We start from the raw sequence: 19,326 nt of genomic DNA on the forward strand, positions 1-19,326 counted from the left end.
GTAAGGTCTTGTGTATGGTGGTGTAAGAGGACTTCTCACAGAGTCATTGCAAAGAAATACATGGGTCAATGAAGGAATGTCCTTCAAGATCAATGATGTCTATTGCCGAGAGGTCATTGGCAGAAGATTAGAGAAATACGACCGAAGTCTGTTAATGTAAAGAGCAGGATCTTGGGAGGATAAATCCTCTGGGGCCAGCATCTGACCTAGCAAGGATAATGGTACTCCATTAAGCAGCTTCACTGGAGAGGATCGAATATCTTCCTTGAACGGCTGAATAGCAGCCCAGAAGAACAATGGGTTGATACTCACTCCATTGATGTTGGTCAGGATACGTACGCAGTGCAGCCTTCAATTTTAAGGTGGAAATGTGCCACCATATCATTTGAAGCCATGCACCTAGAATTTTCAAAAGCTCCTGGAAAAGTGAGGATCTGAACTGCCTACCATGGTCAGTGGTGAGCGTGGTAGGAATGCTGTAGCATGATATCCAACCCGATACCAGGGCTCTCGCTACTGATTCTGGTGTAATATCACATAAAGGGATGGCTTCAGGCCAATTTGTAAAGTGGTCGATGCAAGTCAGGAGATACGTAAAGCCTGCTGGGCACAGTCCAACTAGATCAATATGGATAAGGTGTTTATGCACCTTTGATTTCTGGCAGAAAAGGCAAGAACACGACCAAGCAGTGATATCCCATCTCATATTTGGCCAGAAGAATCCAACTGAAATGAGTTTAACTGTGGCTGAAGTTCTGAGATGTGAGAGACTATGCAGAGTGTGGTAAACAGTTCTATGTTGAGTCTCTGGAACAAGAGGATGAGGTGTAACCATTGAGATGTCACATAATGCATCAGAAATAGGCACAGGCAAGCACTTGAATTTACATGTCACAAATTCAGGGGAAGCAAGATTGATCAACTCTAGGGGAGGCTGATATGCAAAAAGAAAATGAAGACCGATATCTAAAGGTGATGACAAAAATATACACAAAGGCTAGAGAGAGCACCTGCCACTGCATTCTGTGCACCAGAGATATGGAGAATATCATTTGTAAACAGGGAAAAAAAATCTAGGTGATGAGTTTCCCAAGGAAAGTATTTGTGAACTCACTATGCAAGTCCAGATCCAGAGAGCAAGGGATTTGGCCATAAGTAGGGACAGCAGAATGATTGTCAGCTTGCTGAGAAATTGGGGAAAGTGGGGGTTTAGCCTTCAGAAGTTTCAAGGGCCAAATACGACAAACTGCACTCATGTCAATCAAGCAGAGAAGACAAATCGGTGACAAAGAATGCATGATTATGAGTGTGCACTGGCTAGGGTGGTCACATGCTCAATTACCTGATTAGAAAAGGAACAAGGCTTTTTACACTGGTGTGTGGAAGCACCGACGTGTCTGTGATATCAACAAATGTCAATAAATACAGAGGAGATGGAAGACATGATTCCGTGACCGACGTAGAGGAGAATTGAGTTTGTTAGCTGCTGGTATCATTTGCGTGTCTTCATAAGTTTATTTGTCTGACAATTAATAGCCGTATCATCACATTTTAAAAATATAACAATCACAGGGGTTGGGAGACAAAACAAATAGCCAGAAACAATCATTCAAAAGCAAGTGTTTGTTTGGCCATACAGGATTTCTTTGTGAACAGACTTGTGATCACAAGCAGTCTATTTATGACCATCCCATCTATTCTTTAGACACAGTATATTTAGGACTAGATTACCCAATGTGTCCTTCAGTTCTAAGATGATAGGATGTGATTTGAGTGATATTTTGCTGCTATTTCTAAGAAATTAAGAAGATATGTTTATTCTCTACTTTGGATACTGACTTAAGATGAATATTGTTCACAGGTTAAAAGATTCACCCTTTTATTAACTATGGGTAGTAATGATGAGTCTACTTAGTATTATGATAAAGACCTTGGGTAGGTCAGTCAGTTACTGCTTTAGGTTTGTTACTGACTGACATGATCGTCTACAGGCAGATTACTTGATTTTTTTTTTTTTGCAACTGTTACTGGGCCCTTTTACCTTCTTTACACAGTGACAAGGATGCTGAGGCTGCAATAATGTGAAATGATTGCTATTGAGATAGGTCAAATGGCTAAGTGGATAACTCAATGTCTTATCACTTTAAATTCACTTTAGTCCTTTCTATTCTCATTCTATGCAGGACACCATATTCTACTTACCTTCAGGTCTCCTAGCAGTTGAAAATAGGGTGCCATGACTTTAGTATATACATCTTTAATATACTGGTGTTCTATCCAGGAAAACTGTCTCTCATCAGCTTTATTCTACAGAAGCTGATTGAATTAATTATGACTTTTATTGATTTCATTATTGATCCCAAGGTGTGTAGTATGTGATTATCGCAGGGACTATGACAAAGAAAGCTGAGCAGAGGGTCTGCATCAAATTTTACCAAAAACCTGGTGATACCTGCTCAGAAACCTATCTCCCTTTAGATATAATGGACTGAACTGAACCGTAGCTAATCTGCATATCCTCTGATAACTCACAATTCCTCTCACAGTTGCGATATTTTTCTCAGTTCTGCTGGTTGCGGGGTCTCCCAGAACGTTTGTCAATATCATTTTTTGCTATCTTGGAAACATCCGAACCACTTGTACAATTGCTTGTGGCTCATATACTCCTCCCCATAGACTTTCTGAAACTTTGTGCAGGTATCACCATGACAATTTTCTCTGTCATGGTCAATGTGATGATCACACGCTACACACCTTCCTTCGAAGCACTGCTGTAAACAGTGGAAGAGAGCTAGAATGTTAAAACTTAGTGCACATGCACAGCAGAGTTCAAGATCAATCTTTGCCAAGGGGCATCACTCTGCATGCTTTAGCTATGTTACTATGCCAACAGTCCGGATACGTACCGATCAGACGTATATGTATATACACATCTATACTCTCAACATTTGATATATATAAATATATATATATCATCATCATCATTTAACGTCCGTTTTCCATGCTGGCATGGGTTGGATGGTTTGGCTGGGGACAGTCCAACCCATGCCAGGAGGGAAAACAGATGATGATGAAAAATGAGTTGGGTTATGTAAACCATGTGTTTACCACATGAAACAATTCTGAAGATATTGGCTATCAAGAGATTGAAAGGTCAGAAGCTATTTTTCTCTATCACTTGAATTATCTGAAAATCCACAAATATCCATTGAGTTTTTGTAATGACAAATATCAAAAGAATGGAGTTAAATCATTTTAATACTTCATTTACAATTATTTCGTCATTAATACGAAGAGGAAAGGCGAGATGCCGCCTCACTGATCCCCTTAATTACCCGATATATACGCCAAGGGTCGGTAGTATATAGCGATTCTTGGGGTGCATATAACTCTCTTGGAAATCTCGGGTATACTCACTTTGTGGATCCGACAAACGCGTCGGTGCACACACAGACGATAGAGAGATTGTGGGGGTCAGTGAAGAAATCGGTTGTTCGCCCAGGCATTCGTGCCTGTTACCTAAAACAATACATGGCGAAGTTCCTTTTTTTGGACAGCATTAAACCTGCTGCCAAGAGAATACACGTATTCTTATTGGCAGCAGCAAGTCTTTATCCTGGCCCGCGATAATTTTTTCCTCCAAACGCAACCCATCTCATTTCTTTATCAACACTGTCGATGGACCACTCAAAGAGGTATGTATACATTATCATTTTCGTAACATAATTTCTGTAGTATTTCAAGATGTTTCTGACACGTATTTTGATTCACATAGCGGAGATCCAACATTTCTTCACTTTTTCCAGAATTTCTTCTCTTTATTTTTTTTTTTTTGCGAAATATGTACAAAAATACGGAGTTTATGATTCATGTGTGAGTGTGTGTTCTTGATACTCGTTTAGAACAAGTAGTTTTACACCAATTACACTATTTTTTCTTAGTTTAAAGGCCGTGGACTGAAGATGGGAAATTTCCGAAGCCTCTCCCCCACCCCCCTTTCGCGAGCGCGCATTTTTTTCATCATAGTCGTTTAGAGCAAGTTGTTTTACACCTATTACGCTGTTTTCGTTTTTGTGCCCGGTTCAGACGCTTTCGGAAATTCCCGATATAAATTTTCCGAAGCCTCTCCCCCACCCCTCTTTCGCGAGTGCGAATTTTTTTTGTCATATTCGTTTAGAGCAAGTTGTTTTACACATATTACACTATTTTTTTTTGTTTTGGTGCCCGGGTCAGCCCCTCAGACGCTTTCGGAACTTCCCGATGTGAATTTTCCGAGGCATCTCCCCCACCCCCCTTTCGCGTGCGCGAATTTTTTTTTTCATATTCGTTCATAGGAAGTTGTTTTACACCTATTACACACATTTTTTTTTTGATTTTCTGATATGCGTAACGCCCTATATTAACCAAAAAAATTGTTATAGGTCTAAAACAACTTCCTCTAAACGAATGTGAAAAAAAAACACGCGCGCACGCGAAAGGGGAGTGAGGGAGAGGCCTCGGAAAATTCACATCGGGAATTTCCGAAAGCGTCTGACCCGGGCACAAAACCAACATCATTATTTCGTGAGGTATCTGTCTTTTCTTCAGTTTCCTTCTTTTATTTCAGCTATTCACAACAAAACTAGATGTATGTAAAAGTGACACGTATACAATACAGATGTTCATATTAATAATACTTACATATTAATATACAACCGACGAGGAAGATAGCACAATATAATTGAAAGAGACGGTACTTAATTTAGAGTGGTTATTTCTAGCGGTCGTCGTGACTTTTCTTTTACAGCAAACGTTGACGTTAAGTTAATTAGCAATTATTTACAGTTAATATGATTGCCTAAGTGTCAGTTATAAACTAGTTCTGTCGAAGTAAATGTAAATGTTTTAGTAATTAATTGCAAGTTTAGCGAGGAAAAGTAATAATGAAGAACTAAGAAGATATTGCTAAGGGGGAAGTAACTCTATTTTTAATACCCGAATGTATTTCGAAAGATTTATTAGACCGTTGCCATGAAAGGGCACCGCCTTGAAGAGTGTAGCGAGATAAATCGATCTCACTAGTTGCTATTTCATTTTAATAAATGACAGGCTTTTTATTCTATGGGTCGCTTTTTTGTCGAACTGCTAATAGTAAATTTCTATATTAACACCCGCACGAAAAATACTATTGGATTTTACTCATAAGGTATTGGTATCTTATATGTATACCATTCTGCCTAAATAATGGATCTACAAATACAATATCCCTGCATATCTCACATCTATTTTCATTCCTCCACCTCACTCTCTACAACGAGACCCAAAGGTGTCAAGTAATGCTGAATAAGTGCTATGGATAGACCATAGTTAAGTACCAGGTTCGGTGATTATGCAAATAAGGGGTCCAACGTATGTCATATATCAGCGTGTGTAAATAAATTTTTTTTTTGTTAGGGGTGGGAGAAAAGGGTTTCTGTTATCTTCAGAAATGTAAACAAAGCCACTTACAGTACCTATACCGAAGGATCGCCTTTGGCGATGTTACGGTATAAGTACCGGTGTACTTCCGGAAGTACCAGATACATTTCAAATAAGTTTTTTTTTATATATGGGGGGTTAGGGTATGTGGCGATGCTTCGTTATATGTACACACGTGACTTTGTTTACATTTCTGAAGATAACAGAAACCCTTTTCTCCCACCCCTAACCTCTAACCTTTTTGTAATGCATCTGGTACTTCCGGAAGTACACCGGTACTTATATCGTAACATCGCCGTGTTCACTTCCGGACTCTCTCACGCTTTGAGAGTTTTCCGTTCGAATCGTACGTGTCTCGAATGGGCTGGAGAATTTCTATTTTGGATGTATTTGGGGTACTTAATTGTGCTCAAGACTTAGTGTTTGCTTCTTCCATGGGTATGAGTAAGTATTTCAGATCTTTTCCTTTTGATGGACGGAATTTTCTAGTTAACTAAACAATTTGAAACTTCGTATACTGGTAGAATGTATCAAAAGAAAACATTATTGTAAACAAAATTGTAATTTGTAAGTTTAACGTAGTTTAATTCTTCGAATTTTAACCAATGAAATGCCAGCATTTGAGCTCAAATCATTTTCTGCGTCTTAAAACTCAGACAATATAAACAGCACACACACATACATGTTATTCATCCTTCTCTCTTCTGTCTGTCTGGCTCATCGATATTGATAAACAAAGGAGGAGGCACACACACACACGTGTTATTCATCCTTCTCTCTTCTGTCTATTGATAAACAAAAGCGGAAGGAGGAGGCATGTGCTAGAAATAACAGCTATATCTCTTAAATCGATGAATTTCGTCGCCCAATAAAAATATTAACGATATTTTTTGAATATTTTCTTTATTTTTTTTTACCGAAGGGCCAGAAACAACAAAAACAAAACAATAATATGCCTAAATCGGTCTAGAGGGTGCGCGTGGAGTGTGGGTCGTATTGTAAAAATTTGCGAAATATTTTTTCATAAAAGGATGCCCCAGCTTGTCAGAGGCTGTGATATAAATTGGGGAAAAATTCCTCGACACCAGTGCGTAATTGGTACTTAATTTATCGACCCCGAAACGATGAAACATTGACCCCCCCCTTCTGGTTTATTTACCTTTTGTGTAAATTTGTTGCGGCTAGGTGCAAAACACAGAGGGGACAAAGCATGAGATACAAAAGTATTAAGTCGATTCTATCGACACCAGTGCGAACTCACGAACGTGTATGTATGCTTGTGTGCGTATGTATATCCCCGTTTGTATGTGTGTACGCTTATATATTAATTACTATGTGGTTGTGCAAATGTATATGCATGTGTTTGAGAGAGAGAGAGTGTGTGTATGTGTGCAAGTGTACGTGTGTATGTATCTGAATATATGTGTGTGTGTATGCGGCGTGTCTCGTTTGTTTATCAATATCGATAATGCAGCAAATGATTTGAGCTCAAATGCTGGCATTTCATTGGTTAAACTTACAAATTACAATTTTGTTTACAATAATGTTTTCTTTTGACACATTCTACCAGTATACGAAGTTTCAAATTGTTTAGTTAACTAGAAAATTCCGTCCATCAAAAGGAAAAGATCCAGTATTTCATTTATTCCTTTGCCGCATTTATCACTGACAAAGAGAAGGTTCTTATCAACTAACTCTGAAATCGGGTCCGATATGATAATAACGGAATTTTTTTTAGAAATTTCTGTTGGTTTTCTTTGAGACATGTGCTTATAGTGATGATTTATGTGGTTATGGATGTTGTGGTCTAGTTTCGGCATATTTGGCATTAGAAATTTTTTCTTTTACCCTTGTTTATAAATTTAACCTTTAAAGGTATTTTTTAATATGGCCATTGACGTTTGCGCTGATATGGCCATGTGGTGAGAATGGATGAAGATAGTTGTGTGAAAAAGTGCCACACCCTAGCGGTTGAGAGAACCTGTGGAAGAGGTAGACCCAGGAAAGCCTGGGACGAGGTGGTGAAGCACGACCTTCGAACTTTAGGTCTCACCGAGGAAATGACAAGAGACCGAGACCTTTGGAAGTATGCTGTGCGTGAGAAGACCCAGCAGGACAAGTGAGACCATAACCCGTGGCCTCTACCTGGGATGTAGCCAGTCCACTTATGCATACCTTTCCTTCTTGGGACACAAAACTCTACTTGTGAAGACCTGTTGAGGCAAGTGAAAATCAAAATCGAAATCGATCAACATTAATGGAAATTGTAGTTGTGATACCAGTGCCGGTGGTATGTAAGAGAACCATCCAAACGTGGCCATTGCCAGTGCTGCTCCAACTGGCCTCCGTACAGGTGGCACGTAAAAAGGACCATCCGATCGTGGCCGTTGCTAGCCTCGTCTGGCACCTGTGCTGGTGGCACGTAAAAAGCACCCACTACACTCATGGAGTGGTTGGCGTTAGGAAGGGCATCCAGCCGTAGAAACATTGCCAGATCAGACTGGGCCTGGTGCAGCCTTCTGGCTTCTCAGACCCCAATTGAACCGTCCAACCCATGCTAGCATGGAAAGCAGACGCTAAACAATGATGATGATGATGATATATAACACCCTAATGGGAGCCTTAACTCCCAAATTTTAGTCATTTCTGTTATGATCCAAAACTAGGTCAAAAGTACTGAATGGATCTTTATGAAATTTGGAAATTATATTCTATGCATAAGGGCCATATCCCCCATGACAATTCATATATTTTTGCTGTTGATGAAATTTTAACCATAGATGTTAGACAAAAATGAAGTAATATTTATAAAATTTCCTTTTCTTACAAGTTAGAAAGACCCTGCCATGGGGACTTAACACCCACAATTTTGTCATTCTATCTAAGCAAAAACGAATACAGTTGTGCTCTTGGAAGCTGTAGGGTTACCCAAGCATAAAAGTTGAGCATTATTTCTACTTCAGTGGCACAACAGTGTAACAGTTTGCTTTGACATACACTTACATTGTGATTTCTGCAATGTGCTGCATAAATTGTCAAGTAATTGAGAGGCATCTTTGCCTCCACTGATTCAGCTGCAAAGTGTTGAGTAAAGTTATTTGATTGCAGACATTCCTTTCAGTCATTTTATTATCACTGGGTCACACATAGTACCCAGATGGTAACATTGATTTCAAGGCCTTCCCAGATGAGTGACTGGTTTTTCAAAGACATTTATAGATTGTATATTTATTCTGTCCAGTTACGTATCAGTATAGTGGTCATTTGCAAACTCCAACTTTCATTTCTCCTTAGCCCTCACGTCACCCAGTGTTAATGTTTATTTCAGTTAGGTCACGCCCTTCCAATTGCTATAGATTTGTAATGCATCTTATGGCTGTGCCTGTCATCTTGATGGTGAGGAATACTACATTGGGAGTGGTAACGACTAGGGTACTGTAGCTGACTGCTTATTGTGATCATTCGTCTTTTGGTTTCCTGTAGCTTTGCTCTCTTTTTCAAACCCAGTTAACATATATTTCCTATTTCAAAGAAATTCAAACAATAGATATAAGACCCAAGTTAAAAAGATTCTCAACAATTCAACTTCTCTGGTTGACATTAAGATACCCACCCCCCAATAAAGGCCTTAACTCTCACATTTTAGAGCTCCATGACCTCCATTTTTCAGGAGCAAAATCCTTTTAACATATTTTGAAATATGTGCATAAAAATCAGTAGTATGGGATACATGTGTCATGATTACAATGTTTTTAGGGTGTGTAAAGAAGGAAATAACCCTCATCTGCAATTTTGATGAAATTCGAAACATAGATATTCCAGTTCATTACAGAAAATATAACAGAAAAGTCCAATTCTTCAATTGAATGTAACCTGGCAACGCCGGGTATCTCAGCTAGTCTATATATATGCCAGAATGTCCCATTGAAAATGGTATATGAGTGTTTAGTGATAGGACAAAAATTCCAACCAAATAGGCAATTAACAACATACATTATTTTTATTACCATCCACCAATGTTTGCAGTTCATTCACTTCACCAGGTGACCCCTCGATTGAGTCCTCAGGCCACCAAAAGCAATATGGACACAAGCATGACTTAATGAGCTGAGTAATTAGAATATGGACAATGGTAGTTTGCAAGAAGACTGTTCTGTTAGTTTATTTTCCAGTTTTCCCATGAATGTTCTTAAGTGCTCTTTGAGTTTTGATATTTTGAAGCTGGAAAAAACTACTCTCTCTTCCAGTCTGCCCCATTTCTTGCAAGATTCTCAAAGATTTCTTCCCCAATATTCAATATTCAACAAATTATCTTTGAATGTGTTATACGCATCAATAAAGAAAACTTTTGGTTACTGCTGTTTCTCTTATCAGGGTCACCATTCTTGGCTCTAGTTGGTTGCATACTGTTTCCCATATACAATCAAGTTCATTTTCGATAAGATCTTTTATTTACACATTAATTTACGATATATACAGCTGTTACTTACTGGAAGCCGTTTACTATTTACAAGCAGAGAAACATGTGTTTTTGGATAAGAATTTAATGGCTACTTATTCATGTTTTGACAGACAGGAAAATTAAATGTTCATGGTGGACCGACGACTTCTTTTAACCTAGGATCAAGCACAAACATCTTCTCACAAAATGCTGGTGCTTCTCTATCATTGTCCTGCATTTCTGTATTTATAGACATATATTTTTGCAGGAATATAATGGAAAATTCCATTCTACCAGACCACATATGATCGAATGATTCATTAGAATACAAGACAATTTATTTGATATACTGTGACCTACTTCTTGTTACTGGGTTAATGATATTCTGATTCTAAACTTCGCTATAAATTTTAAGTAGATTAAAACAAAGACTACTGGAAACCAGTTAGGGTTGGTGGCAATAAGGACACCAAAACACAGAGAATGTGTCATAAATTCCATCTGGCTTATGCAAGCATAAAAAAGTGAATGTTATATAAAGATAATGTGTTTGATGGTGAGACTGAGGGCATGGAGTATGTGTTTTACCGAGTGTTTGAAATACGAAGTGAGAAGGAAAGTGAGCAGAAAATACAAAAGAATCTTTTTAAAAATACTTAGGAGTGCTAACAAGAAAATAGGAGTTGGTGGATTCCAGAAATTTAATTGAAATGCATTTGGCAGAGTACTAGTGAATTCTGTTACACTTTAGATGTAGGAACTTATTGGGTTAAATGATTTATAAAAGTATTCCTGTGTTTTTATTGATTGTAGTCTTGCAGATATTGATGTGGTAAGTAAAAGCTTCCCTGTTGACAGAGTTGGATAACCTCCACTAAGAATTATTATCTGTATTCTTTGTCTATACAGCTGTATGCAAACCCCTTGGAAATTTGGAATTGTGCCTCTTCTACTTGTTAGCTCATATTTAGTGTGTCATCTTGTCTGGCCACAACATCTTTACATTTCACAGAAGCACTGTTATGCAGTTCTCACTACATTATTGTCTGTTACACCCTGGCTTCAATTCAACATTGAAAATTATACTGACCCACTTCATTTCAACTGGTATCAATGAGGATATCTGTGAATGGGCCTGAAACTAGATCTTGTGTCAGACAGCAAAAATTTCACTGTCATATCAAGTCTCCACTTAGTACACCTGCAACATCTGATGCCCGTTTTCTCAACATATTCACATTGCTTTCATATGGACCCCTTCTTTCTTCTTAGGATTTTACCTTTATATCAAGAGATGCAGGCATGGCTGTTTGATTGAGAAACTTGCTTCCTAACCAAGTGGTATTGGTTCAGTCCCACTCTACAGCAACTTGGACAAGTGTCTTCTACTATGACACCGGGCTGACCAAAGCTTGTGAGTGGATTAGTAGATGGGAACTAAAGAAGCCCATTATACACACACACATATACAAGTGTGTACATGTACCCTTGTCCTGACACCATATGATGGTTGTGAACAAACATCAGCATCATACTAGCAAGGTTGTTTGTTTCCAGTCTTCTTTGAAAAACGTTTAACTATGGAGAAATATTAGGTGAGGGTCAGTGACAGGAAGGGCATCCAGCTGTAAAAAACATGCCTCAACAATTTCTGACTGACCAATGCAAGCATGGAAAAGTGGACATTAAATGATGATCATTATTAACTTATTGCAATCGCATTATTAAACACGTGGAGAATAAGAAGAAAAAAAAAAGAAAAAGAAAAGAAAAAATACTATTTATAGTTTCACTCTGCTTGTACATGACTCTATTCACAAGTACTGTTTATAGTCGGCCCCTCCTTTGATTTTTCTCAAAGTCAAGGTCACTGTTTCACAAGTTCCATCAACACTGTTGCGGTCAATTTGAACTCTATTTGACCGACCGTTCTTCATCTCACTTTATGAGCTATTACTACTGCTGCTATCAGAATTTACTGCAGTTACTACTATCGCTACAATTAGAAACATTCAAGTTGACGATGACACCGAAATGTCTTTCTCCGTGTCTGAATTATACCGGTGGCACCAACGAAAAATCCCTTTCTTTCTCTGTGCTGGGAGAAAAGAGAATTTACTATAAAAACAAACCCCCAGCCCTCCCTCCAACGTATAATTTACTTTAAAAAGAAATACTTTAAAAGGGAAAAACGTGAGAAAAAAAAGAAAAATTAATAATCTAATTTAACAATAGACAAAAACATGTGCCTTCTCGCACATAAACACAGTATTCACACATATACAAACATGCGCAGATGCAATTATTGAAGTACTAAATGGCACGTCAAATGATATTTAATCGTGTGGAACATGTTACATGCATATCAATATTCTAAAGTTTGGACATACTATCCCTTATCCTAAAGCTGCTTCAGACAATTAGGAAGGGTTCCCGACTCGTTGCACCGTCTGCTTTCAATCTTGGATTGTGATTCGGCTCAGCCCAAACTCTCTCAGTTTTTGTCTGCTGTTGCCTACTCCTACAAGGATTGCACCTGTTTTTTGTTCCTGATTTAACCCTGATTTGTCCTAGAGCCCATAGAAGATTGTTTTTAGTCAACCATCCATCATGTCAGCTACCTACGCATCGAAACTGAGATCTGCAGGTAGGGCTTCTCATCAAGATGATGGTCCTACCAATAGTCAGCTCAACGAGCAGTTGCTGTTGCTCAAACAAGAGGTTGAGCACCTAAAGTCTGTTGTTGCTCTCTTACTGAATAAACGGTCTCCTGTTGACGCAGAGTCACCTTTGATTTCTTCCCTGGAGACGTCCAAACTGAAGGGAACAAAATCGAAGCGGCCAAAGAAGGCGAAGGAACCGGCGGTCATTTCTGCACATGATTGTTCCCGTGCGGATTCTTCCTCATCTGCCTTTTCGGTCCCGGAGGTTCCCCAACCTAATTTGAGGAGCGTAGACTCAAACCCACCTGAAGACCGTTGTTCTCCCCAAAAGAAGAAACGTCGTCAAAACTCCAGTGGGGCGGATTTAGCTATGAAACCTGACCACGATAAACGGTCTCCTGTTGACGCAGAGTCACCCTTGATTTCTTCCCTGGAGACGTCCAAACCGAAGGGAACAAAATCGAAGCGGCCAAAGAAGGCGAAGGAACCGGCGGTCGTTCCTGTGCAGATTCTTCCTCATCTGCCTTTTCGGTCCCGGAGGTTCCCCAACCTAGTTTGAGGAGCGTAGACTCAAACCCACCTGAAGACCATTGTTCTCCCCAAAAGAAGAAACGTAGTCAAAACTCCAGAGGGGCAGATTTGGCTATGAAACCTGATCACGATAAAATCTGTTTGGATTCTCCTTCACTTGTCCTTCCCATTAATGCCATTGCTCAACCAATTCTGAACGATCTCGATGTGGGTTCATCTGGGGAGTGGTGCTCCCCCAAACCGAAGAAGAGGCAGTGCAGTTCCAAACCAGGCGGGAAAATTATGACCACTAAATCCATTCCGATCGACCCCACAGGCTGACATAAGTCCGATGGCTATGAAACCACCCTTTCGAAATCCTCCAATGAAGAATCGAATACCGCAGCTCATAGTAGAGAACTTTTTGCCCACTCAAGATCGGCAATAATATATAGCAAAGCTGAATCCACCTGTGATACAGGCATAAACCGCCTAAAAGATGACATTAATTTTGTTTCCATTTTGGTTGGAGAATTGTTCTCTGTGAACGAAAATGTCAGTGTTCTTAAGGTCGCTCGGCTAGGAAGATTCCAAGCGAACCCAACCGCAGATACTAGACCACGCCCAATAAGGGTAATCTTTTCTTCTGATCGGGAGGCTTCAGTCTTTCTGAACAGAGCTCAGACGCATGCCTGGGAGGACCCCAATATGGGTTTTCGCGAGGAATACTCACTAAGAGAGAGAATTCGCCGGAGGAACCTGATATCCGAGCTAAAGATGAGGAAACAAATGGGAGAGAAGGGTTTACGAATCCAAGATGGACAGATAATCAAGTCCTACCTCTGGTCCCATGCTGTAGTGCTGACAGGGAAAGTGATGTGAGGGCAAAACGAAGTGAAGTTGATACTCCCGTCAACGATGCTATCTCTGATGCCCTTTATTCTGCTTGTTCCCCAACTCCCGCCCCTCAGACTTCACAGCTCAGCATCGTCTACACCAACTCGTGCTCCTTATTCCCAAAGTTCAGTGAACTATTTACACTGGCCATACGTGACTCCCCTGATGTGATAGCTATCACCGAGACTTGGCTGACTCCAGCAGTAAAGGACTCAGAAATCCACCTGCAGGGCTACATCCTTTTCAGATGTGACAGAGGAAAAAGGCGAGGTGGAGGTGTTGCTGTGTATGTTAAGTCTGAGCACAAACCGTCCTGCGGTATTCTACCCGCAAATGCTCAACCTACAACCAAATTCGATGCCGTCTATTGCAAGCTGAGCCTATCTGAGTTTTGCCTGCCCATGTTGGCTGTCTACAGGCCGCCTCTAGCCGACCCCCAGGACGATGCTCATCTACTCGAAGCGATAAGATTCGTTTCAGCTTCGCATGACTGCTTGGTACTAGGCGACTTCAACGCTCCCATGATCGATTGGCCCGCATCAATTTGTACAACATCTTCCCGGTTCGGCCAGGCCCTTCTTGACGTGGTTGAAGATTGTTTTCTATCGCAACATGTTGAATATCCGACAAGGCATCGGTCTGGGCAGCAGCCATCTATGCTAGATCTGGTATTCTCCTGCTATCCAAGATCAGTGTCAGACGTATCTGTGTGCGCCCCTCTTGCCACAAGTGATCATGCGGTCCTGAAGTTCGCCATGCACACAACTTTTTCCACGCCCACGATTACTTCGCTGCCACGTAGAGTCTTCTCTGCAATTAATCTTGAAATTCTAACCGAGGCTTCCGCGCTTCTGGACTGGCGATCCCTGATGACGTTGTCCTCAGTTGACGAACTATGGTCATCCCTCAAAGCATATGTAATCTGTTTGACTGACCAGGCAGTTCCCGTTGGGCTTCCCAAGAGGAAGAAACACAAGCCCTGGGTGACGAAGAAGGTTAAACGAGAACGTCAACTCAGAGATATTGCTTGGGCTGAATTCAAAAATCTGGATTCGACTGCAGCTTTTGAGGTGTACAAAACTCAACGAGACTGAGCCGTGAAAATTGAAAAGCGGTCGTCGGCATCTTCACCATCTCGTCTGGCAGCTTTTTCCACGGATCCGCAACCCGGACGGAGAAAGCTCCTCTCCTTCGATTGAGATGAAATCGTCGCAGGTAGAGCTTTTCGGAATGACCCCACAGCCGACGCTCCGGAGCAGGAGTGAAGAACAGCTCTTTCGAGAGGTTACACTTCCCGCTTATGATGTTGTGGGCGAGAATGAGATCACCACGGCGGCGGCGTTTTTCAAGAGAATAAAGGTCGAGCGTCCTCAGCCTTTCTTCGTAGGACAAATTTTTGAGACCATGAACCATGCGGGTAGCCAGCCTCTGGACTCTTTCGAGGTGCTGTATGTCTTTGAGGAGATAAGGAGAAGAGGCTTGAATCCCATACTCCAATATGGGTCTCACCAGCGTGACATAGAGTGGCAGGAATATGGCTGCTGTGAGCATTCCGAATGACCGTCGAATCAAAAACAGAATTCCGCGCGCTTTGTTGGCAGCATGGACGCACTGGGCCGAAGGCGAAAAGGAGGAATCCACCAAGATACCCAGGTCCTTTACCTGATCGGTCCTCTCCAGCAGCAGACGACCCGGCTCGAAATCAAGTTGAGTTGCAGGAGTAGAGCCGACAGGCAGATGACAGCACTTTGACACGTTCAGACACAGGTCCCAATCGTTAGACCACTTCCAAATTTGGTGGAGGCATCGACGAAGATCCTCTATACTACCGCGAGGAGCGACCAGTTTGATATCGTCGGCAAATAGAAGGGTGTGTTGCGTGAGGTCGTCGGCAAGTCATTTATGAAGACTAAGAACAACAAGGGCCCAAGCACTGAACCTTGAGGCACGCCACTGCTCGCACTGGAGACGTCGGACCGCGAACCATTAACTTGAACTTGGAAGGAGCGATCTGAGAGGAAGGCACCAACCCATCGTACAATATCTGGATGGAAACTATATGCTTGAAGCTTGACAAGTAGTAGGCGGTGGTTTACCGAGTCAAAAGCTTTGGCAAAGTCCAATAAAACGATGTCAACAGCATCACTATCATCGAGGATGCGCGTCACCAATTCTTCCATTACTAGTAAGTTGGTCAAGCATGATCTCTTCGGCACGAAGCCGTGTTGGGAATCAGTGATCGAGGCTGTGTTTAGGAGGTGGAGCATCATACTTTTCTTAAGGATGGTTTCGAACATCTTGCTGATTATTGATGTAAGGGAAACCGGTTGGTAGTTAAGCGGGTCTTCGCGGCTCCCTTTCTTGAAAATTGGGCAGATTATCGCTGTTCTCCAGTCTGCAGGTATAACACCCGTCGCCAATGACATATTGAATAGTCGTGTTAAGGGCTCGCAGATGACCGGAGCCAACGCTTTGATAACCCGTGGGTGTATGCCGTCAGGGCCGTGACCCTTGTTGATCTCCATTGCCATGCTGATAAGCGTAAATGAAAGTCCATTTGGATACTAAACCAAATATTTCATCAGATCAGTTCTTTCCAGAGCTCTGTTTGTATCAACTCCAGTAGTTAAAGCATGGACTTGTCCTCATTGCTTGGTTTAATATCCATGTCTTCCTCATTTGTACTACAAATATTTCAGCAGATGAACACAGTACATCTATCCTCATTCATCACAGTTATTTTTTGTTATAAGTTATTTAACTGTGTTAAATGAATCCAGTAATAAACAAATGATACGGAACATAGGTGGGAAAACAGATTTCGTTTCAAAGCTCCAAGTTGTCCTTGTGCAGTATTGAAGAATCTCTGACTGATCACTGACCAAAGTTATAACAGGTCGTTTTGTGATAAGCATAACATGTAACAACTGCACGTACCATATTTTCCAGAATCAGTGAAGAATGAATCGGTGATGAACGAGGATAGATGTATACCTGAGCATAGAAAGCATCAAGATCACATTTGTATATATTCCAGCATTTTACAATGTCTGTCAAGTTGCTGAGTTATTTTTCCCTAAAAAAAAAATCCACTTTTAAATGAACATGGCTTCTCAGTACAATATAGTTTACTTAGAAAAGCGTTAACTGCTCAGCAATTTCAACCACTATCTCTTAAATTTTCATTAAGAACGTTTCTGCTGTTTTATATATTTTTTGGATATCTTTAATGTTCTGCTCTGCCTTGTACATCATGTTGAAATTTGTTGATTGTTTTTTAACACTATTGCTGGTTTATTGTTATAGAAGCTTCCTTTAGTTAATCTCTTAAAGTTATTTAAAACAATTACCACCTCTTGTTAAGCAATGTTATATTTTCAATATTTTGACAACATGCAAGACTGTCGAACAGTGGTTCCCAACCAGTGTCCATATAAGATTTTGCAGTAAAAAAATTATGTGCAATAGGCACAGGAGTGGCTGTGTGGTAAGAAGCTTGCTTCCCAATCACATGGTTCTAGGTTCAGTTCCACTGCATGGCACCTTGGGCAAGTGTCTTCTACTATAGCCGCGACAGGCTTCTTTCAGTATGCATATATTTGTGTGTCTGTGTTTGTTCCCCCACCATCACTTGACAACCAATGTTGGTGTGTTTATGTCCCTATAATATAGAAGTTTGGCAATAAGTACTAGGCTTTCAAAGAATAAGTCCTGGGGACGATTTGTTCGACTAAAGGTGGTGCTCCAGCATGGCTGCAGTCAAATGACTGAAACATGTAAAAGAATAAATTGGTTATACTTATACAATGCACAAACAATTTTAACAATTCGTAATAAAATTTATTTATAAAAATATAATAGAATTTTTTACAACATCGAATAGCTATAAGGGTCCACTAGAGTAAAATAGGAATCAAAGGGGGTCAACAAGTAGAAAATAGTTGAGAATCACTGCTGTAGAACAATAATTTTGCTGCTATTTCTAGCAGGTCGAATGATACAGTGGGTCATACGACGAGAAGGGTTATCTCCCATAGTCTTGATGGAGTTGCGTCCCCTAGATTAGATCAATACAGCGATAATATTTATATATCGGATTTTATGGCATTTAAAACCAACTTTCTTTTTTTTTAAAAGGTCTCAAGAAAGAAAAAAGCAACAACAAAAGCCCCCCCCCCCCCAATGCGATTACCTTAAAGTCTGCATGTTTTAATTCGCTAAAACTTTTTTCCTGAATATGCGCCGCTGAAATGGGTTGTGCATCATATATGTCATAGCGTTTTCATTTTACAATAATTTTCACTCTCTATAGGGGGGTCTCCCCTTCGGTAAATGCTCCGTTATTATTCTTGAACAAGCATGGCTCACACAAAATTCGTTATGGCATATTTTTCTATGGCTTGTCCTTCCTGTCGCCAACCCTTAATTCGTTTATAAACAAGTTATTTTTTTATATAATACAATTGTTCCAATTACAAATGCATTTTTTTCTTAAGATTGTTTACTCCACTCTCATATGTATTGAGTTTTTTTAAGACTTAGTCTTTCTGTATGTAATCTGTGAAATACTTTTTACTATACACGTAGCCAACATAATTTTTGTCTTTTCTTTTTCTGTTTCCATGCTTGCATGGGTCAAATGGAATTTGTTGAGGCAAATTTTCAAAGGCCAGATACCTTTCCTCTTGCCAAACGTCACTTGTTTTTGAGCAAAGTAATATTGCTAAGAAATATTGGCTAGACATTTTTTTCACAGAAGATTAGAAATGAACATCATTTGTAAAACAGGGATGGTTGTTTGCAACCATCAGATGACGTCAAGACAAGATTGCAAGTGTGCATACATGCATACACACACAATGTGCTTCTTTCAGTTTCCATCTACCAAAATCTACTCAAGGCTTTGGTTGGCCTGAGGCTATAGCAGAAGACACTTGCCCAAGGTGCCACGCAGTGGGATTGAACCCAGAACCATTTGGTTGGGAAGCACACTTCTTAGCACTCACACATATGCATACAGACAGGTTTCCACATAGTTTCCATCTACCAAATTCACTTACAAGGCATTGATAGGTTTGGGACTTTAGCAGATGACACTTACCCAAAATGCTGCATAGTGGAACAGAACCTGAAACCAAGAGGATGGAAAGTGAGCCTTTTAACCACACAGCCATGCTTGCACCTATGTATATACACACACACACACACATATACACCAATGAAGTAAAATCACAAGTTGAATCATGTTGACTTCTCGTTTTTTTTTCTTTCAGAAATATGAGACAGACTTTAGTCTGTCTCAGGAGAAAAAAAAAAACTCGCAAAAACATCTGAAATTTTAGTAAATAAAAAAAATAC

At 40.2% G+C, this 19,326-nt stretch overlaps 1 protein-coding gene across 1 annotated transcript in view; it reads right to left on the bottom strand.

Moving 5' to 3' along the window:
- Positions 1-4,935, bottom strand: part of LOC115218671 (zinc finger protein 850-like) — a 32,858-nt gene extending 27,923 nt beyond the window's left edge. Inside the window, exon 1 of the mRNA XM_036508551.1 lies at positions 4,681-4,935. The gene's annotated coding sequence lies outside the window, so the exon portion shown is untranslated. The remainder of the gene's footprint in view (positions 1-4,680) is intronic.
- Positions 4,936-19,326: the final 14,391 nt, after the last annotated feature.

This window comes from Octopus sinensis, linkage group LG13 (genome assembly GCF_006345805.1).
Source record: "Octopus sinensis linkage group LG13, ASM634580v1, whole genome shotgun sequence".
Classification (NCBI taxonomy): Eukaryota; Metazoa; Mollusca; class Cephalopoda; order Octopoda; family Octopodidae; genus Octopus; species Octopus sinensis.